The 23268-nt window shown below is 43.0% G+C and overlaps 1 long non-coding RNA gene across 2 annotated transcripts; it reads right to left on the bottom strand.

Moving 5' to 3' along the window:
- Positions 1-384: 384 nt before the first annotated feature.
- LOC109269608 (uncharacterized) lies at positions 385-22827 on the bottom strand. 2 transcript variants are annotated; one of them, XR_008423886.1, is made up of 5 exons: positions 22155-22827; positions 18406-18464; positions 16290-16458; positions 10951-12028; positions 385-1714 (listed from the first exon to the last, which is right to left on the bottom strand). It is a non-coding gene; the product is annotated as an uncharacterized LOC109269608 (long non-coding RNA). The 2 variants fall into 2 exon arrangements; XR_008423885.1 differs by lacking the exon at positions 385-1714 and having other exon boundaries at positions 8944-12028.
- Between the last annotated feature and the right edge of the window lie 441 nt (positions 22828-23268).

Raw genomic sequence — 23268 nt, 5'->3', positions numbered from 1 at the left:
TTCCCACTAAGATTAGGTTCAAACTGGATATCTACAGAGGAGATGACCCATGTGTTCCCCCTTTATTTTCCTCTATTTCAAATCCTTTGTTCCTTGACCTACTCTTGCTTCCAAATATAGTTTGTCCCTCTGGTCTGCCCCTCCTCACAGTTCTCATCCTCTTCTTGGACTCTAGGAAATCTGATTGCCACTCTTGGAAGGCTATCTGGGATAACTGTGTTTTCATGAACTGTTATTTTAGTGGCTAGACATTCAGCCCACTAAGTATTTTTCTTAAATGCAAATAACACATTCTTTTCCAAGTGCACCACTCCAGAGCATCCCAACCACCAACCACAGTCCCATGTAGAACCCTTCATGATTAAAACAATAAATGTGTTCATCTGGGAAGAGGGAAGAAAATGAGAATGTTATTTCATTGGAAAACTCAAATGATTTCAAAATAAATATAAGGAAAATACAGCTCCCTAATGTAAACTTGACTGTGGAAGGCAAACATCATAAAAATGTGGTCTCTGTTTCAGGTGTTCTGGAAACAAACTCACTTTTAGGGTTCGAGGAGCTATTCCAAGCATTGATAGAATGAATCTTGTGTTTGAAGGATTATGTAGACCCTTCCTTCCTTCCTCAAGCAGTCTTTTTAAACTTTCAGTGGTTCTGAGGCTAATTTTGGTTCTGATAAACAGCTGAACTCTAAAACCATACTGGTTTACCTTTTCATTGCCAACAGTGAAAACAGATCATCTGTGTGAAGAATTTTAATTACATAAAATCACAACTTAATCAGAGCTCTTCGATATTTTCTAAGTATTCATCACGTGCCAGCCCTGGGCCAGGAACACCATGAGCCTTCACTCATAGGGTGGGTATACGTCTTAGAGTGGAGACAACCATTGAGAACAGTAATAATACCTAAGAATGCTCTGCTGGGCAAAGAGCATGGTTCCAGGGGAGTTCAGGGCAGATGCACTGGCAAGAAAGTAATATTCATGGCACATGGAAATCACAGGCTTCCTCGAAGTGGCATATTATCCTCACTACTTGATTCCTAGATCAGCAGACACCATGCCGAATACAAGCCTACTCCTTAGAAACAGTTTCCCAAATCCAGGAAACCACCACGATAGAAATGCTTGCCTCGGTGCATTTAAAAGTTTTTCAACAATAAAGGATATCACTTGCGTATCTTCTAAACAGGAGCAAACTGGCAATCTTTTTCATGTTTCTTTTTTCTCTAGGATGCTGGCATCTGTTTCTGCTCTGTTTGCTAGGGTTTTCATTTAAAAAGTACAATATATACAACTTCTCTATGATTAAAACGTATTGCCTTTTGTGAATGATGAATTCAGGCAAGTATCCCTGTCTTTATTTTCCATCACAGTTGGTCATAAATCCTGCAACCCAGAAGTGATAATGTTCTTTGGCTTCATGTAATTGTGCTGGCTAGGGCTCTGGATGCTCATGTCTCCATTTTTATTGTGTTGGGAAGTCAGACAACTCTTCCAACTTGCTGATGGAGATGTTGGCGGTGGCCCAGCTCTCTAGGGTGATGATAGTTGGATTGCTTTCTCTAAGGGATTGCTTTCCTCTGGCCAGCGATTTCTCTCGTGGTTCTGTGTCCATTCTTTGGAAGGCCATGAAGAAAAGAAAAATATTTCCCTGCTTTACAACTTAATGGAGGGTGGGGGAGGGATGGGCATGTTGAGCTGGAAAGCTTAAAGGAAAATAAGTGAGTCACCTTTAATGCGTCCACATTGATTCAATCGCTCCTCCCCCCTCCCTGTCTCCCTTTCTTCCTTCCTCCCCCCTCCCTCCTTTCCTTTCTTTCTTCTTTCCTTCCTCCTTCCCTTCCTGTCTCCCTTTCTTCTTACTTACCTTCTACCCTCCCTCCTTCCCTCCTTTCTTCCTTCTTTCCCCCCATTTCACATGCATTTATTAAAATACCTTATATGCTCTGAGCTATACTGGGTGTCATCAAAGTCCTAAAGAAATTTTGTGGTCTGGCAGACATGCAAAAGACAACTATAATAGGAAATTTGGAGAAGAGTGTCAGCTTTGGCAGTGTATGTGTTAGGGTTACATTAGTTGTTGTAACAATAAACTAAAAAAAAATGGCTTAACACAACAGAAGAGTGTTTCTTACTCAGATAATAATCCAAAGCAGATGTTCCTTATCTGTGGGTTAAAGGATTCAGGTTTCTGTCTACGTCTCAGAATCATTTTCAGCCCTCCGAGACAGTGAAGAGGCACACTCACTTCTTAGAAGCCCTCCTTCTCCTCATTTTCCACTGGTGAAAACTTGTCGCATGACCCCAGCGAGATGCAAAGGAGACTGGGAAGCACAGTCCCAGCTGGGCAGCTGCGTTTCCACAGGATGGAAAGAAACAAAAAGGTGAGTGGACAGTTACCCACAAGGAGAGTAGGAGCGAACTCTCTTTTTTTGAACAATTAATCTTCAGATGACAATAGAACCCTTAGTAAGAGAAGTCTGGTGGGCATAATTTCTAGCATAAACTAGCATAGAAACTAGAAAGACAAAGTGATCTGAAGATCTAAAAGTTGGGATACAAGCAAGTGTCAAGAAAACACGGTAGTGTTTATACCACTTCGTACGGAAGAAGGGGAAGTTTCCATTTTCAAATCCACCATCACAGTGTGATTTGGCTCATTTTCTTTTTTTTTTCTTGAAGGGATCATAAAAATTAAATCTAAAACGAATGTAATTCTTCAGAAAGCAGATTCGGTTGCCCTTTGAGATACCTAATTTACCAAGGTCCGTTAATGGGTGCCATCTTGCAGTTGGGGAAATGAGCCACTACCTTTGGAAGTCAGGTTTGTTAGCTTTTTTGCCTGAATCCCCTCCAATTTTCTCACAGCCTCAGTGAGCACAGTTTCTTTTCATCCTAATGTGGCGGGGGATAAAATGAAAGGAAGTTTTCCTTAATTCGATAGTGAAACTTGCCAGTTGGGAAGCACTTTGAAATACAAACTAATTAATAAGCACAACTCTCTTCTAGAGCAGGAAGGATTGCTGTTCTCATTTTTCACAGCTGAGAAGGCTGCAGTTAACATAGTGGGCCCCAGGCTGTGTACCTCATCTGCCTAAGAACTTTGAGGCACCAGCCCCGCATTCTCTCAGGATGGCATGTGGCCTCTCTAGAGAATAATCCGTTTTTATACGGGTTGTAGCTAACAGTGATTTCCTCGATGACTCCACACTGCCACTGGCACTGGGTGTGCAATTAGTAACGTTCTTGTCACAAACTGTGAGTGACCCATTAAAGAGAATTAAGAAAAAGTGACTCACTGGATGACTGTGTATCTCACAGACACTTTAAATTTTTTTTTAAATGTCTTTATTCTTTTTTGACATAGAGAAAGAGAGAGAGAGAGAGAACACAAGTGGGAGAGGGGCAGAGAGAGAGACACACACAGAATCCAAAGCAGGTTCCAGGCTCTGAGCTGTCAGGACAGAGCCTGATGCAGGGCTCGAACCCACAAACCATGGGATCATGACCTGAGCCGAATTTGGACGCTTAACGACAGAGCCACCCAGGCGCCCCTCACGGACACTTTTAGAGATGGAGACATTTGTTCTGACATCAGCACTGTGCTAAACTGAGAATAAGAAAGATAAGAGGTATCTGTTCCTACCTTCATGGTACTAAGACCTTGGGCCCCAAATTATGACTGCCATTGTACAGGTACATAAGTGGAGATCCAGAGATCACTGCCTTCCCAAGGGGACTCATTAGCAGGACTTTCATCCTGATATCGTTCTTCTGTCTTGGCCCACAAAATGTAGTAAGTCATATACAGATAGCAATGCAACTATTTCAGAAAGAAAAACACTTACCATAAGTGATGTTACACATGAAGGGTTGCCTAGAGCACATCTTTTGTGATGGAATAATTGGTTCTGAATTGTATCATATTCACAAACTGGCCCCTGTGGCAGTGGACTCTATAATTAACCTGTGAAGCCCAAAATGCTTTGTACCCACAATGAAAACATTTATATTTTGAGGTATAGGGCTTATTGCCATAAACTGCTGGTAGTCAAATATAAGGGAATACTTAGGAAAGAACACAGATCTTTGTGGAATCTTTGTTTATCCCTTCTTGAAGAAGTATATGCTCCTCATATATGTGAGAGAATTAATATTCAGGAATAAACCAAGTCAGGGCACTTTGGGTTCATTTTTACTTGTGACCACAGTGAGCTCTGATGTCATAAAACCACACTGTGCAATACGAGAGCCACTAGCCCTCACGTATGACTACTATGAACTAAAATGTGTTCTAGGTGTAAAATACATGCTGGATTTTGAAATGTCAGTGTGGAAATGAGATTGCAAAAATAGTTCAATGAATTATATGATAAGATAATATCTCTGGATATATTGGGTTAAATACAACATATTATCAAAATGAGTTTCACCTGTTTCTTCTTACTTTCGTAATATGATTACTGGAAAATTTGAAATTCCATATGTGGATCACAACTTTGTACTGGAAGGTGATTTCATAGAATTCTAGCTTCTTAAGGGTCTTCTAACTGTGAAAGCTTATTCAACCATTGAGTCCTCCAGACTACCAGAAGCCTCTGCTGGTAACAAGAGCTTCCTTTAGAATCAACAGGAAGACGTCAGTATGCGAGCAAAGAAATGTTTCCTGATTTTTGAATTTTCTTCCTTATTTTATTTCCTAATATTAGAAACAATCTGGGGGCACCTGGGTGGCTCAGTTGGTTGAGCGTCCAACTCTTGGTTTTGGCTCAGGTCATGATCTCATGGTTTGTGGGAAACGGCCCTGGGTTGGGCTCCCTGCTGACAGCTCAGAGCCTTGGGATTCTCTTTCCCTCTCTCTCTGCCCCTCCTCTACTCAGTCTCTCCTTCTTTCTCTCAAAATAAATAAATAAACTTTTAAAAACTTTTTAAAAAGATCTGGAAGAAAACACTTTTCATATCTTTCTTCCTTGGCCAACTCTTACACGCCCTTTAAGACACTCCATGTCTCTTGGAAGCCATCCCTCACCAGCATCCTGCACCTCCGTAATGTGGCCTAAAGCTGAGTTGGATCCTTCTGTTCTGTGCTACCGTAGCCAGACTGTCTTCACGAGCTTGTCTCTTTATCCCATTTTTCTATCAATTCCTTGTGGTCAGAGATTGTCTTTCATTTTTGTATTTCCAGGAAATAGAGCCAGGAAACATTACACAAATATTTGTTGACTAATTGCTTAATTGAAGGGGGAGTGAATAAAAATAATTCTTTAGTTGGAATTGTTATTTCAGAATTATTAATAATGCTTACAGCTTACATTTGATTGACATGCCACAGAAGTTATATTAGTTTATCTTCACCAAAGGATTTGGGGGAAAAACCTTCCTCATTGGAAGCATTATATTGTAGTAATTACAATTCTTCATAATGACTCCCCCCATCCAGTCAGGAGTAGCTTGAAAATTATATTGCTGAATACAGATTGCCATGTGAAAATTATAAAGTAACAATTTATATGTATTTGCATGTCATAAACAAAGATGATGGCAGAGAGGATATTAGTGACATACATGAGGCATTCCTTGGGGGTGGAGAAGGTTCCTACAGAAAAATTAATCTGTTGTATTTGGGGTGTCATATAATTTTCTGTCCAAACCCAAACATTTTGAAAGTTAATGAGAGTGTTATAATATTTATTCTGGCACAAAAAGGGCTGTTAAGGACAAATCAGGATATACATTCACCCTAGTTATATTAAATAAGAACAATTTGTCAAGATAAGGAGCCTGTGGTACAGAAAGGATGGACGAGCTGTCCCCACAGGTTGATGGGATGGAAACGACTCTCATTGTGAATGGGAAACCTAAGAGGAGACAAGTAGTTCAAGATCCCGACTATGTCCCCTGATGGCTGGACTATACTCTACTAAGTGGGTGAAACTTTACAGCTGGTCCCTGCAGATAAAGCAACTTCATGCACTCTGTGAGTAGAGGTCTGATCACCTACTCCTCAGCTCACAAACCCATAACATTGCTTGGAAGGACCTATCCTGTCAGTTGTGGGAAGATGGCTTCCTTGACCAATGCTAACTGAGCTAACATCTTTCTCTTGCTTTCTATGCTCCTCATCAAAATGGTTGGAAAGAGGGAGGGGCCATAGAGCTGCAACTCATTAACACCACAAGCCTCTGTCATTGTTTCCAATGTGTTCCTGCTAGCCTTCGAGAAAACCCAAAAGCTATGTTATCTTGGTAAGATCTTTCAATTAAAACCACTGCATATACTATTATTTGTTTCAGAGATGAAGAAATTGAGTCTTAGAGATAGGAAAAAATCTGCCCATAGTGAGAACCAGGGAGTAGATTTCTGAATCCCTGTCTGGGGCACTTCCCACTGCCACACACAACTTTGGGGAAACACCCCATGAAGATTGCCCTGGCTTCACTTAGTTTGCAAATAAACTTGAAATTTTCGAGACAAAAGTATGACATTGGCTCTTTGTTTCCTGGAGGTGTGGTTACCTTGGTCCATTTTTTAGGCTGCTTCTCTCTCTCTTTCTCTCTCTTCTAATGTTTATTTCTTTTTGAGAGAAAGAGGGAGACAGAGAGCAAGCAGGGGAGGGGCAGAGAGAGAGGGAGACACAGAATCCGAAGCAGGCTCCAGGCTCTGAGCTGTCAGCACAGAGCCCGACACCGGGCTTGAACTCATGAGCCGTGGGATCATGACCTGAGCTGAAGTTGGCCGCTTAACCCACTGAGCCACCCAGGCACCCCCAAGGCTGGTTCTCTGAGTAAATGGGAGACTCTGTGCGCCAAACCACCACAGCAAGTCTCACAGATGGCCTGTGTTGCTCCAGAGCTCCACGGACGCCGACCAGCATTATTTAAGTTTTCATTCAAAATCTCCTTTAGGGTGACTTCTGTGCACCTGAAGTGCCTGTTCAAGAAGATCAACAAATGGCTGAAGACAGATTTTTCAGCCAGAGGAAAGAATTATTACCTTACCATCAGTCTAATGAAAACAGAGGTGAAATACCAACCTGCACCAGATAAACAGCATACCAAGCCATCCATCACACTCAGCCGCACTGAGCAGAACACCCTAACTGATTTCACCTGACTTTTCTGCCTCAGACGGGCATTCACAGCGTCAGAGAGCTGGGACCTTTTCCCACAAGTTTCTGTCAGAATAAAGACCTGGACAGGAATCCTTTAGGCTATTCCCTCTCCCAATCTAAACTTTCTTTTCTCTATAGTCCCAGACAGCAATAGCTTCTTAGGGGCCCACTTCTCACATGCATGCTCCAAGCTAGTGTTCCCTTCCGGGACCTGCTTTCTACTACTGCTCTACTCGACACCTCCAATGGCAACATTCTTTTTCGGGGTCAACAGTCAGCAATTAGCATATCCAATCATTTAATATAAGTGCCTTCTGGGTATACAGATATGAGACCCTGTGTTCTAAGAGCTCCGAGTCTAGGAGAGAAGATAGAAGTCTTGCATATATATAGATATCCTTTCACTTTTTGTATATATCATCACTCATTTTGCCTCAACAGTATCATGCGAAGTAGAGGAGGTTCTATTAAACTCGCCTTCAAGAAGAGGAAGCTATGACTTAGATACACGGTGTCACCCAAAGTCATAGATGGAAGAAACCTAGAGCTCAATATTTTCTGAATGTGTGATTAGATTCCAGTCTACCAACCCCAGCTCCATGATTTCCCTTCACTACGCGAGACTTCTTTGATTCTGTTTTCAGATTGCCCCTTTTCTTCTAGAAATCTAAAAACCCAATCTTTTGTAGCACCTCCCAGGTCAGCTCCCACAGGAGACCCTCCACCCAACTGTTACTCTGCTATCATTGTTTTCCAGAAGTTAGTGCTGTGATAGTCTTAGGGAATCTTAACAACTTTCAACAGGTGTACAAATTTGGTAGCAGCTGCTGGGTGTGGCTCACAGCGTGAGGCAAGTACAAAGAATATGGCTCCTGGTTCAAGACACAGCTATATTTTGTTCAGGATTCACATTCCATGCCATGGGGTCCTGAGTCTTCGCTGTGCCCAAAGATCTGGCTCTCCTAGCAGCAGTGGTCCTGGCAGGAAAAGCATCTTTCCTGCTGGTGATGGGGCTGTGATGATGTTGGGACCACGTGATGGTGAAACTCTTATAAGTCAGCCAAACAGAAAAGAACCCCATGAAAATAGGATCAGTGTTGTAACCAGTCACAGTCACCGGTCACTTCCATACCCAGAGCAGCGATGCAGAGAATTTCTGGGTGGCAAGAGAGTATATAAGCCATCCTTGATACATGGTTCCTCATTTCTTTCTATTGCACACGACCTGCATCCGAAAATTTGTTTTGCTGGCCTTCCAATGTTTGTATGCTAAATGCCACCAACTCAAACTTAAATGTCGATTTTTCACTTTCTGAGTCTGTTTATTAGAAAGCATAATGCATGTTAATAAAGAAAAAGCTTCAACAGATTTTTAAACGTATAACAAATAAATTAAAAACCATCAACTTGCTCAAATACCACTATATGTTTGTGGCTGGCAGGGCCAAGGAAGGCCAGGAGGCCGATTTTCTATGTTCCCAGCTTAGCATCACTCACAAATATTTGGTCTTGTAAAAGAGAAGATGTGACAGCCTAACTAGCCAAATCCTTACCTATGCCCTTATCTTATGACCTTCACTGGCTGGAAAATCACAGACCCACAACAAAAAGAAGTAAAATTCTTTTTAAACAAATTTTTTAATGTTTATTTATTTATTTAAATTTATTTATTTATTTATTTATTTATTTATTTTTCAATGTATGAAGTTTATTGTCAAATTGGTTTCCATACAACACCCAGTGCTCACCCCAAAAGGTGCCCTCCTCAATACCCATCACCCACCCTCCCCTCCCTCCCACCCCCCCCATCGACCCTCAGTTTGTTCTCAGTTTTTAAGAGTCTCTTATGCTTTGGCTCTCTCCCACTCTAACCTCTTTTTTTTTTTTCCTTCCCCTCCCGCATGGGTTTCTGTTAAGTTTCTCAGGATCCACATAAGAGTGAAAACATATGGTATCTGTCTTTCTCTGTATGGCTTATTTCACTTAGCATAACACTCTCCAGTTCCATCCACGTTGCTACAAAGGGCCATATTTCATTCTTTCTCATTGCCACGTAGTACTCCATTGTGTATATAAACCACAATTTCTTTATCCATTCATCAGTTGATGAACATTTAGGCTCTTTCCATAATTTGGCTATTGTTGAGAGTGCTGCTATAAACATTGGGGTACAAGTGCCCCTATGCATCAGCACTCCTGTATCCTTTGGGTAAATTCCCAGCAGTGCTATTGCTGGGTCATAGGGTAGGTCTATTTTTAATTTTTTGAGGAACCTCCACACTGTTTTCCAGAGTGGCTGCACCAATTTGCATTCCCACCAACAGTGCAAGAGGGTTCCCATTTCTCCACATCCTCTCCAGCATCTATAGTCTCCTGATTTTGTTTATTTATTTTTGAGAGAGAGACAGAGCATGAGAAGGGGAGGGACAGAGACAGAGGCAGACACAGAATCAGAAACAGGCTCCAGGCTCTGAGCTGTCAGCACAGAGCCCGATGTGGGCCTTGAACTCAGAACGGCAAGATCATGACCTAGGCTGAAGTTGGATGCTTAACTGACTGAGCCACCCAGGTGCCCCCAGGAAGTAAAATTCTTAAAGTAGGGACTCTATTTATAAACCTCTTTGGCTTTTGCAAGATGAGAGCCACTTGTGAGTGGTGGCTTTGAATGCTTGGCTATATCTCTGCAATGGTGAATAAAAGAAACAATGCACATTTTGTTAACAATGGCCTTTTGGGGAACTTGTTTAGAGAATTCTAGTGTGTTATAAAAATCATGTTGACATCTGCTGATCTCTGAAATAAGGAATCATAACAGAAACAAAACAATATGAAATATATTTGTGGCAGGCACTAAGCATATGTTGGCTTGTTTAATACTTACAGCCATTCCAAAATATTTTCATAACCCCAGTATACAAGTGAAGAAACCGAGCCACAGAGCCAGGACGAAAACTACACATCTAGTAAGTGGCAAAGGTATTACCTGGACCCACATCTTTCAAAGCTGGTCATGGTCTCGCGTTAACTCACGAGAAACTGATGAATATGTGAAGGTGTTGACTACCTGTAGTGAAGGATATCCCTTTCCAGGGTACAGAAATACCTTTTCTCCTACCCTTAACAACACTTTCCTGGTATCACACTAGCTGAGAAGCTGTCATTATCTAGAAATCTGCACAGGGAGAGTGAATAGTATCGGAAGATGCTCCATGTGGACCATGATAAGGACAGATAACACTTCAAGACACACACATACACACACACACACACACACACACACACACAGTCTCAGACTACCGGAGTGATTCCTCTCCTTGTGTTTTGGGCCATGCTATAGTCCCAGAGCAGGTATGTTTTGCAAATGAGTTTCTCAGTATGCTAATGAGCATGATTTAAAAAACAAAGTTTGGGGGTGGTGATGAGGTTTCATGGTTTAAAAAAAAAAAAGGTTGAGAGAAATGGAAATGTAACCAAAGGAAAAGGGGCGTGTGACTATCTACCAAAGATTGCCTCAAACTGACTAGAGAAGCGTCTTGCAGGACTTGTGCTCCTCAGGACACTGTCCTCCTTTTTCATCTGAACACTCTTCCCGAAAGGTAATGAAACATGTTGTCTCCTTCAATTATATTCATTTATTTAAGTACGTTAATGCTTGGCGACAATCACTTGCCCTCTTTCCAAGCTTCTCAGAGACGCTTCGCCGTCACCCCCAACTACATCTATCATTCATTTATTTCCCTTGCCTCTAACACTTATACTTAGTAGATACATAAACTTTTAAGCGATAAGTTCATTTTGCTGGAAGCGTGTCTAACCATATTAACATCTCACCCACTGCGCCTGCTCCATAAAATGCCAAATGATAGGAAGAGCTGGGATTTGGGACTTTTTTTCTGTAGTTGTGAAACTTGGAAGTAATCCAGCTGTCAAGTCAAAGACAAACTTCACCTGTGCCGTTTCAGATCCATCATGCGTACGAAATGGAAAGATAAGGTTACACCCAGTGAGGTGCTGAAACATGGGAAATTGAACCAACCCGAGGGCCATGTTAATTAAAGCAGAGCTCTGCCAAGCAGGGCTTATCAACAAGGGACCTGAGACTCCCCAAATGCGCACAGTTCGAGATCAAACCCAGTCAGCCCCTCGCCCGTGGCTGAGAGGTGCCCGAAGCCCTGTTTGAAGCACAACCTGAACTTTGTTGGCACCAGCCCAAATGCCTACAACAGACTTTGATCATGTAGCTCTAAGTGCCACGGGATTTCAGGCCAACCTGAAGCTCAGCTACTTTCACGAACAATGACAAAAGGGGGAGATCAGAGAAAAGAAAGAAAGACCCCCGAACTCCAATCACATGCTAAGGGCATAACATTATGTGGAGAAGCAGCTAATGTCTGCCTCACAAACCCTGTCTCAGCCTTACTTAGGTCAGAACAGAAGCATCAACACCTCCCTCACGGATATCGTGTCTTTTCGCATTTCCTTCCTGTTATGTAGTTCTTGAGCACCAATAGCTTTCTCTATAGTGCTGTTTCTTTGTCTGGTGCATTTATGTTCTCCATGCCATGTCCTGTGTGCTACGGCAGTCAGAGGGCTTGGATGTGTTCTAGACTCTGGACAAACACAGAGATTTGTTTTTCTTTGTTGCGAGAGAGCTGAACCCAAGCCTTAAGGCTTGGAAGGCCGTTCTCATGACCAGTTTGCCAGTTTTGAAAAAGACGTGGTATGCATTCAGCCCGTTTCTTGTGTACCTTTTGCTCGGGAGGCTCCGGTCATGGGGGCCAGATGGCTGGCAGCCAAGTGTTGAGAGAAGGAAGGCTGGTGTGCAGGCTGTGCTGGCGGAGCGCGGGCGGTGAGGGAGCCCCTCGGGCGTGCTGAGTGACGTTCCACACGGCCGGCTGGGCCAGGTGTCCTGCACAGAAGGCACTGCCATGACCCCCACACGTTACGAACCCTGCAGTCTGCAGCCATGGAGAGGTATTTTGAAAAAGGAATTTCTTCCCCTTCCATTCCCTTTCTGGAATGTCTGAAACTCCTGTCCTGGGCTCAGAGTGACTAGGTATTTCATTCCTTATGGTGCTGAGTGTCACCTGATAAAATGAGTTACTTAATTGCTAAGTAAAGGAGGAGAAGACAAAGAACAAGGCTTCCCAAAACTGAGTTCTTGGAACTCAAACCACAACTATTTTCTATATTGTTGTCATTAGATAATCACACACTCCTCTGCCTTCTGCTGTAAAGGGAGGACTCTAAACCCAAACCCTTTGGTAACTGAAGTTACCAACTTTCATGCTCTTTCACCTCCAGGCATAAATCTCCAACCAAAACACGAGTTGGGGGCAGGTGCCCCTTAATGTCACATAGGGTCCTTCTGCATTTTGCTCAAGACCTTCAGGGGGTGCTTAGGTTGGTATCTTTTTACTCAACTGGCTTACTAGCGGAGCTTTGTTCCATGTTGTAAATCATCCAAATTGTCATTGAAATAGTCTTTAAAGCAGAAAAGGCACAGCCTGGTTTCTCTGGGTCTCCCAATCCAAAGTGCTTATAGGAAGTAATAGCAACAAGCAACAATCCTATACCCATGATTAATGTCTTTCCCACACTGTCCTCGTGCTCTGACCTCACATTCTACTTTCCTTGCTCTCTGCACTCCAGCCCACTGACCTGTGGATGCTCTTGGGGCACACCAGTCCTGGCCTTTGCACCTACTCCTTCCCCAGTCCGCCTGTTCCTCCCCAGTATCTGCACGTCTCACCACCTCACCTCCTCTAGGTCTTTGTTCAAACGTCACGGTCTTCAGGAGGCCTTCCCTGGCCACTCCACTTAAAGCTCCTTGCACACCAGACACTTCTGTTTTCCTTTCCTGCCTTATTTTCTCTTACGCGTTTATGCTAGCCTATAAATACATACATTGTATGTATTTTATGTTTAGCTAGTTTTGGCGTTTGTTCTCCCAAGCAGAATATAAAAACAGAGGGTTTTTGCTTATTTTGCTCCCCGTTGCATTGGGGCCTGGCGTATGGTGTTTAATACGGATTTTTGACTGAATGAATAAATGATGGGGGGGGCGGTGAGCAGGCTCTGTGCTGGCCACTCATGATCAACCCGACATGGTTTCTCATTGCAAGGAGTTTATAGTCTTGTGGGAAAGATAGATATCAGGCAAGAAATCAAGACAAAATATGCTTCCTGCAGGGAGCTGTGAGAGCAAACGGCGGGGGAGCCTTCACCTGGTCTTCCTGCAGAAGGGACAATGTGAAGTCAGAGACAAAAGAGAATATGGTGGGTCCCAGGTGGCTTAAAGCTGGGTTGGGAGGAGCAAGAAGGGGCCAGAGGTGCAACGAAGTTCAAGGTGGGGAGGGAGTGGGTCATGAAGGCCTTGCTAGCAATCTAAGGGAGACTGAACAATGGAGAGCCAAGCCCGGGTCTTAAGCGGGGAAAGGACACAATCCAGAATAGCATTTTAACCGGATCTGAGAGAAGCAAGACACAAAGCTAAAATGAAGTAGACCTCTGTGTGTGCAGACTGTCAAATCTGTCCCTGGGAAAACTAGCGGTCTCTGGACAAAAAGACTAGTAAGCACGGCACACTTGGAATCCTTACAGGTCTAGGAACATACTGAGCTCGTTCCTGCCTCAGCACTTTTCACCCACTATGTCCCCCTTACTGGATATGTTCTTTTCATCCACCCAAAGCCACCCACCTTCCCCAAACACAGTTGCAAACCCATCTCTTCTGGAGAATCCCTTCCTAGCTTTTCCTGTCCTCGTTGGTATTTCTTTCCTTTGATCTCCTAAAGCACTGAGGTAGGCACCACAAAATTTAGCTCTTAATGCTCTACTTTCTTGAATAACCTGATCCTTTATTACTCCAAGTAGGATGCTCTCTCCTTACAAACGAGGACCCCACATCCCACCCGCCTTCTCCCCACCGACCTACAAAAGGATGAGAACAAACCAGAGTCTTCCAAAAGGTACCATTTGATTTAGGTCCAGGTGATTGAATATATATTTTAATTTGTAATCTTAGAATGACTCTTTATGGAGTCATACTTTATTTTATTTTTTCTTTAACGTTTATTTATTTTTGAGACAGAGAGAGACAGAACATGAATGGGGGAGGGTCAGAGAGAGAGGAAGACACAGAATCCGAAACAGGCTCCAGGCTCTGAGCAGTCAGCACAGAGCCTGACGCGGGGCTTGAACTCACGGACCGTGAGATCATGACCTGAGCCGAAGTCGGACGCTTAACCGACTGAGCCACCCAGGCGCCCCTGGAGTCATACTTTAGATGTGAGGACATCTAGGCATATGGATGTAGTTCAGCAGGGAAAACCAGAGGGGAAAAACTAAGCTTTAGAGGTATTATTTGCCTATAATTTAGTTGAGTGTAATCAAGAAAAAAAAAATTGGAAAGTCCTCTTAGACAACTGGGCACTTGTAAAGAGCAAAGACAGACTATCCAAAGTTTAAAAGCAAATCTCAAATCCCAACTAGGCAGTTGCCACAAGGATATCCAGTAAGATCTCAAGCCCAAAATTCAGTGAAGTGTGGCCAAAAACATAATGACCACAAACCTCAATACGGTTGGTTTTGCTATCCAAGGATAGCAATGGAATGACACGTGTAGGAACAGCTCTATTTCTGGAGTAGATCAAACGGTTTGTCAGACTGTTACAATACACTCAGACATAACAGTTATTGTAGTTCTGTTGCCTAAGCTACGCAGCAATTATCCTAAGTTTATTTTGTGTGTCAGTGACAACACGATGGGGATGCCAATCATACCACGCTAGCTGCAGGTGTGTGAGTATTTCTATTCCAGGTCCTTACATTCAGGAGTTCATGAAGTGCCCATAGAAACTAACCACAGAAGGAAACTTGGCATATAAAAGCCACTTCCCGCAAGAATTTGTGTAAAATGCAAATCAGAAAAAAGCTGCACGGGCTTTGCCATTCTTGGGTTATCCATAGACCCCAAACACTTTTCCCTTACTTGTTTTTTCCTTTCTCTAGGTAAACAGTGTACTTCAAGGCCTGTGGGTCAGTTTTTAACCTGAGTTGCCTAGTAAAGGTTATCACTTGGAGTAAAAAGAATTAAGTTCTTTTGTGTTCAAAATTTTTTTTTTCTCCTTCAGATTATGATGGGATTTCACACTGAAATCTCAAGTTTGAGGTCGGGGCTATGCCTCTGGGTGGAAAGCAGATGCTAGTGTTATACCTGTGCATTTAGTTGCCCTTTTTTTCTTGAACAATCTCTAAAATTTTAGGTAACGAAAAGGCGAGATCAAAGATTCAATCGTGTTTTTTTCCTTGCAACTCCTATAATATGTATTTACTGACGGCAAGCTGTGTTCCAGATTTACAAATATTAGGTCACTTAATACACTGATACTGCAAAGAGGTGTCACTGCCTTCATTTTATAAGTGAGGAAACCAAGGCTCAGACCGGTTAAGTAACCTGCCAGAGGTCACACAACGGAGCTGGAACAAAACCCAGGCCCATGGGCAGAGGTTAAATCTTTGGCTATTTTCTATCATCATAGCAGAGGCAGGTCATGCTAAAAAGTACTAATACTTCAGTGGTACAAGCCACTTACAGCTACATGTATACTCGAAAGGGCTTAATTCTGCTAACATAGAATATGTGTCTGAGGAAGAAGTGCTGGGGTTCTGCAGGGCTGGGCTTAAGACAAATTCGGATACAGGCAGCCCCTCCACTTAGCATGCCCGTTCTCGCCCACATCGTGGAAATCTGGCAATTTCCCTAGCGGTCTTGAATTCATTCAGAAAGTTTACTGTGAGAGAGGCGCCTGGGGGGCTCAGTCCGTCGAGCGTCTGACTTCGGCTCAAGTCACGACCTCACAGTCTGTGGGTTCGAGCCCCGCATCGGACTCTGGGCTGACAGCTCAGGGCCCAGAGCCTGCTTCGGATTCTGTGCCTCCTTCTGTATCTGCCCCTCCTCTGCTCACGCTCTGTCTCTCTCTCTCTCTCTCTCTCTCTCAAAAATAAATATAAATGTAAAAAAAAGAAAAGGGTTATTGTGAGAATTAATGTATCAGGAGGGCTGGCAGCAAGCACTGACTCAAAGCTAGACATGCTCCTGCCCTCAGAGAGGACTCTCATCCTGGGGCCTGGCTGAAGCTGGGCTAAGTGTGGTGGTTTACCCTCACCTGGGGATTCACGTTCACGTGAGCCGAACTCATCCTCAGCTGCTCAGCTGCTAGATGTAAACTTTCATTTTGTCCAGATCCACTCCCAAATTTAGTAGTCAGACTCCGATTCACCAATGTTTCATGTTTTCCAAAAATCACTTTTCCTTCTCGTGGTTGGTAATTTTAACTGGAGGAGAGAAGAAAAAAAAGAAAGAAAGAGAAGAGAACAGGAGGGGGAGAAGGGGAAATGATATGATGTGCTAAAAGCATTTGTAAAACAGTCATTGACCAAAAGGGGATCTCGGATACACAAAATCTGTTACCGTCTTTGACCTCTTTTATTGTATATCTAGTTTTATCAGAAACCCAAGGGGCAAAGACCAAGTCAGCTTCAGTCTCTGGCGAGGAGCCCCACTGCAATATTGATGACATCATCTCAATCATGATTGTAAGTTACCCTGTTGTCATTATGTGAATATTATTTTATAAGCTTTAATAAGTTGCTGGAGCCTTTAAGATGAATGATTTCAAAGTCTAAATTCACATCACGCCAAATATGTAGGACATGTTTTTCATAATTGTTCTTGTCCCTTGGGTCAGTACTACAGTTTATAATCATCATAAAATTTCATTCTTAAATCCTTTTATCAGAAGGAAAATATGGATGGTTATTACCCAATTAAAATACTCCTGATGCTTTTAAGGTACACATTGTGGGGTTTTTGGAGTTTTACTGAAAACAATTAAAAAAAGAGAGAGCAGCTGTGTGTCTTCAAAGTATTTTTAAGTGCTCCGAGTTTGCAGAGATATTCAGCTGCTCTGTACCCTGTTTCCACCCGTCTGGCTCTCATATGATCTGTGATGTAATCAAGGAATAATTGGAACATTTTCCCCATGTGAAAGGTACAGGAGTGTGTGACTAAAGACAGAATTTTCATTTGGGAGCTAGAGAATCCGTCTGATACTCACACACACACACTTGGCTTACAGTTACCAAGAGCAGGGACCAGGGAGAAGATCACCAAAAACATGAGACAAGTGCATGAATCTGAGTCTACTTCCTCTGCTGGACAGCCTACCATTTGCTTTGTGAGAGATGAGAGAGGTGTGCCCCTTGGGTGGATGCTTTGTGCACGTGATGTTTCTTTCTAGACGATTCCTATGCCACTCGTGAGAAAGCAACCCAGTAGGATGGACTCAGTTACAACGGCTACAATTTCTTCCCGAGAAATCAAATGGATCAAAGTGATTAATACCCACCTAAAGAAAAATGTCTAGACATCAAAACTGCATTTCCATTCATTATGAAAAAAATCAGATACATATTTAGCCCCATACTCCTTCCTTTAGGCACGCTCAGTTTCTTCTCTGATCATGACCTTAAACCGGAGCTGTGTAGAAATCTATCTTGATTTTCTCCCTCTTACTTAACCAAAAGGTCTTAATTTCATGTATACGAGCATCCAGTTCCCTGAAAAGAAAGCACCCCAAATGTGTAAACTTCTGATAGTTTACTTAATATTCACACGAAAACACTCTTGGTGAGGGATACTGTGAAGATGCCTGATTTGTGCCCAAGCTTTCAAACAAGTAGTGAACCTCTCCAAAAGAGAACAAGTTGAGTCTTTGTAGTGATTCGTTGGTGGATGTGCCTAACTAACAGATCAGGTGGTGGACATACTAAGGCTAAATGGTCATTTCAATCTACACAAATACCTTTTCCTTCGCAGGGTGTGTTATAGTTTATAAAGAGGTTTGGCACATGTTGCATCGTTTGGCAAAAATAAGCATACCTGCAGTTCCTAGAATCAATTCATGGCCGTCTCCTAACACGTTATTCAACGGGAATCGCATTTTCCTCGTAAATATGCAAATTTTCGCTAAAAATATTTAACTGTAGGATCCATATACTAAAAGGTGATGAAGTAATATGCATTCTTTGGTAAAAATAATACATTTTTAAAAGCACATTTGTACGTGGGTCGTTACTTAAATGGGTGTCGCCCACTGTGGCACATTTATCCCCGGTTGTTGTGTTTTGCTCTAGCAAGAGACTCTAATGCCTAAGCACTAGTTATTCCGGTTCTCAGAAGCTATGAATTTTGATAGATGGCTCCTCATTATGAAAGCTTACCTCTTTATGGCCTCACCCAGGTGAGTGGATGGCTCCGGGCTTTTCTCGTAGGCTCTGACCTAGAGGAATGAAGTCTGGAATATGGGATCTGCAGGCGCCGACTTGTAAAGGAAAGACCCACACCTGCAGTGCGCGGCCTTCAGTGATCTGGGAAACTCCAGCCAGGGAACATGGAGTCACTAAGTCTTGCAAAGTAGGAACAGAGCCCTTACTTTTAGGGAGCCTATCCAAACAGGTGACAAAGTGCTACACTTCAAAGACAGGAAATCCCTTCGGACGTTAAATTGTAAGGACACGAAATGACCTACATTCAGGAAAATGGGGAGCCGGTGATTCAGAGTCATGTTTGTTCCAGTTTAATGAAGCGTGTCTGGTGGATATTAACGGGTCTCGAGGATCCCTACTCTAAGGAGACCGCAGCCTTTCCACCAGAAACCCACCTTTTCAAGACCTTATTTTTAAAAAGTCGCTGGAGTTCACATCAGATTGAGGTTACTATGTAAAGACTCTCTCTGGGCCAGTTTTCACTCTTAAAATTCGTCTGGTTTAAGATTACAGTAGCTCAGAATGTTTAAGAAACTCTGAAAATGTCTTAATGTCTTCCTGAACATGAAAACTCGGGGAAGGCATTGGCCTATGGTGCAGCCTTGGAAAATGAGCGATGATTGCTTCAGTTTGAAGGTCAGCCCAGAAGCTCCCCATTATCAAGGCACAGGACTCCCCAGTAGCTCCCCACCCCCACTCAGAACGCAAAGTCTCCAGGGATTTCTTGCCAATCCCCAAAAGGACTTATGGCCACAGATGCAGCAGTTTGAACCATGTTAATAGGAGTACTAAATTCGCGTCCAGTTCTCTCAGAATAAAAGGGCTGGGGGTAGGCATGGCTGAAGGGGACAGAGCTACGGTGCATGCTGTTTTCTCCTTGCAGGGCCTCTCGCTCTCCCAGCACTCAGAGGTATTACTGAACAAATGTGCAAGCGGGAAGGAAATGGGTGGGTGAAAGTCAATCCCATTTCAGAGCACAAAAGTTGTCCTTCCCTGTTTACATTTTCAAAAAGTGAAAATCAAAAAAAAGGGTGAGATTGGAAAATTCCTGCGTAACCGAAAAGCTTAACCTACATTCCATACTTTTATCAACTTAAGCCTCTCTGAACAAGGAGGTCAAAGTTGACCCTGCTTCCCCGCTTACAAAGCAAGTCAACCGATTTTGTATGTATAGCTATAAACTGTTTGCAAGTTTCTTAAGTCAGGCACTCGGGATGAATTATGAATGGAATTAGCCAACTTGACTTGGAATTTCCTCACTTTTACTGGTCTTTAAACAAGATTTTTATACATTCGTATGTAATCAATGGGACCAACACATGAACGGTCCTTAACATAAAACACTCTGTTTCAGAGTGATTTTGCAGCTAAGGAAACTTAAATATGAACTTCTAATGTGGAAAAGGTAGTTTTTACATGCTGCTTTAAAACTGATCTGGAAAACTGATGAGCTGGCCACAAGATTTCTGTCAGAAACTAAAATTAAGTTTATATTTTAAAATATAATTTTAAATGCTCGCTTTCTTTCTTGGAGCCAATCTGCTCCTCATAGCCTTGGCCTTAGTTACCTTCAAAATACATAAATTTGCTATCTGGTTATTGAGTTTTTACACTGCAGGGTAGCATACTTTAGATATACATAAATACAGAGCACAAGGAAATCCTTCCTGAGTGCAAAACTACCTTTAAAAGTTATCATCCAAATGAGTGAACGCTACAAGCACAGCTCCTGATTTAATTTTGGTTATTAGCTAGTTCCTGCCTTAATATATATTCTTCCATGGAAAACTTGCACTGTCTTAAAATTTCCCTACAAACTGGGACGTCCAAATTGATTTCAATAGCAGATTGTGTACATAAAAACTGTGAGATCAGGATCAATGTCAGGTTTTGGAGAGAAAAATGAACTTGGGTTGATCTTTACTCCAACAGGGTACATGTTCAAATTTATCCCATGGTACATATAAGAGAAGATTTAAATAAAACATTTCTTAACTGTTCATGTACACAGGAAAACCACAAAGTCCAATAATAGTTCCATCATACAGCTCATATAACAAAATATTTGGAACATTTAACAAAGGTACTAATTAAAGTACACACAAAATTTTTCAAGTTTCAAAAGCAGTTGGAAAAAATACTTCTCGGCCACTTAGAATATAATTACTTGCACATTTTAATGGTCTTGTTGATTTCAGTAGTAAAATATTTCTACAAGCTTCTTGCCTTTTCAAGTACCTCCAACATACCAAAGGCCAAGATGCTCTTTTTCCTTCGTAATACATTCAAAATATCCACCATCTTGATGGACCTGTTGTTATGTAATAATTTTTCTTACACCTGATTATAGTAGATGTATAGAATGGAAAACAGTCTCTGATTTTTTTTTTCTGGAAAACAGAAATAGTGGGGAAGAACTCCTCTCAAAAGTGTTTTTATATTCATTTAAAATGTGTTAATTCCCAAGTTTCCTTACAACAATCTTTGATTTTACCATTTTACACAGATGCACTCACAGGTTTGAAAACCTTGTTCACTCCCCTAAACTCCTTGAATAGGGCTGTACTAATCTTGTTTAAAAAAAAAAAATTACACCAGTCATATATCTACCTGAAGAGAATTAAAAATACTAGTCATGATGGTGTTTTTAGTAGTTATGAAAATACTTTTTCTGAAGGACAGATGAACTTCAATCTGAAATGTGAACACAGAAAGTTTCCTTTTGGACTTCATAAATGAACGAAAAAATGTGTATCATAAAATTTTAAATACAAAACTTTTAGTCTGAACTGAGAAAATCTTATGCAGTAAAATATTTGTTTCCGTACTTCCATAAACATACTTGGCCTTCGTTTTCAAAGGCAACACTGACTGACCACATTACAATTGCTGTTTGCAGGGAATGGCTCAATTCCTCTTTTAATTCTGTTTTTAGTAGCTCTCAAAGCCTTGGCTAGCAAATGTCAAACCGTAGTTAAATGGACTTGTTTGCTTTTTTAACTCCAATGATCCCATCCAGGCTATTTTGAATTCAATACTTCGCAAATGACAATAGACAGTGTTTAAAAAAATTATTAAAAGACCGCTTTTTTTTTTCATGTGTGTTATAACAAAAAAAAAAAATCTAAAACATGGGGCTATAACTACCACTATAAATGAGTTACATTTCTTTCGGGCTAGAAGTGAACACTACTTTATCAAAAAGATCCTTGGGTGCTCCGTTTGCTTTAAAGATTACCTTGCCACATCAAAATCAAACGTTCTTGCCATCTGTCAAATCACAAGTATCAGGTATCCTCATCCCAGTAACCTGTGCAAGCCTCAACAGGAAACTGGAAGGTCTTATATGGGAAGCTGCACTTACCTCTTCTGAGCTTCGGCAACCAGTTTGCTTAGTATTTACTTTCTGGCAGAATGTAGCTAATTGTTAAATGCAGCTTAAAACCTTGAACATCCGGGAGGAAAAACGATGCCACGAAATGTCACTCCCATTTATTTCCTATTTCACTAACTTCTCATCAATACGCTCCTAATACTGACTCCGCAGCTGGCTGCGTTTGCATCATTTTGGAACTGCAAAACAAGATGTGGCCCACTGATCATCTCTACCTAAAAAGCACCCCATCTTTCATTGGGCTCCGTCACCAACATCTTTCTCCCTAGAAGACAAATACTTTTCAGATCTCGCACCCTTCTTTACAAACCTGCGCGGGTCTTTCGTGGGGGAGGGGGCGGTAAGACTTTGGTGGGAGCTGCTTCCCTTCAGCAAAGCGAGGGCTGACTGCAAAGGCGCGGGACGGGTGTTCGAGCCATTTCCTGCCGATTCCAGATCGCACCAGAGCAGCGCGGAGAGGAAGTCGGACTTCTTTTCCAGGCGGAGCCTCCACGTTGCTCTTGGGGAGCCCTCGCCGTGGGCTGGGGCCGGGGTGGAGCGCGCCCGGGTTCGCGCCCCAGGCCGCCGGCTCATCGCGACTGGGAGGGCTGGGAGAGGGGGGGTCCCAGGAGCAGCGGGGCACACTGAACTCCGGAGAGGGGGCTGAGCAGGAGAGAACTCGCTCGCCGAGCCGCGGGCTCCAACCCCGGGCGTGCACTTGAACCCGCCGCGAGGCCGGCCACCCGTCGTGCTCGGAGTGCACCAGTGCCCCGGCCCGAGACGGGCGTGGGCCTCACGCGCTCCTCGGCCTCACTTGGTGGAACGGCCGGGCCCACGGCGCTCGGCTGGGTGGGGGTGTGTGTGTGTGTGGGATCCCACCCCGTCCCCTGGGTTAGCAGCGCTGGGGCAGCGCACCCCACTCAGGGACCCCGAGTCTGAAGGCGGAGACCCAGGGTTGCCTGCGGCGAAGCTCGACTTACACTTCACTATCCGATTTGGAGAAAATGTCACAGGAGGGGGGGGATGAAGAAAGAAAGAAAAAAACCCTCTAAATATGATTTCGGGGGAGGGGGCGAGGGCCGAGGCGTGCGCGCGCGGCTGGGGCGGCGCGGCCCCGCGGGCGCCGGGCGGGGATTCCCGGTCTCGCAGCGCGCCCTAGTGGACGCCCTGCCCCTAGCCCGCTCCGCGCCGCGCTCGCTCGGGCTCCCCCGCTCATTACAATCTGCAATATATTATTTCTCCCAAAGTATTGACAATGTGTGAGACTCCAATAACCCCGGAGCTCTTGTCTGTAATCAGCACATTTATTCACATTTAGGGAGAAGAATCCGAATTAAATCCCCGTGACCCAGATTGGGTTACAGTGTCATTTTCCCTGGATCCTCTTTTAAATCCACTCCACACTGCTTCTCTGTCTATTACATGCTAATTTAATTTTACTGTGG

The sequence above is a fragment of the Panthera pardus genome, unplaced genomic scaffold (genome assembly GCF_024362965.1).
Source record: "Panthera pardus isolate Hobbes unplaced genomic scaffold, ASM2436296v1 HiC_scaffold_10, whole genome shotgun sequence".
Lineage (NCBI taxonomy): Eukaryota > Metazoa > Chordata > Mammalia > Carnivora > Felidae > Panthera > Panthera pardus.
The sequence above is the reverse complement of the archived record's forward strand: the minus strand, read 5'-3'. Positions and strand labels throughout refer to the sequence as shown.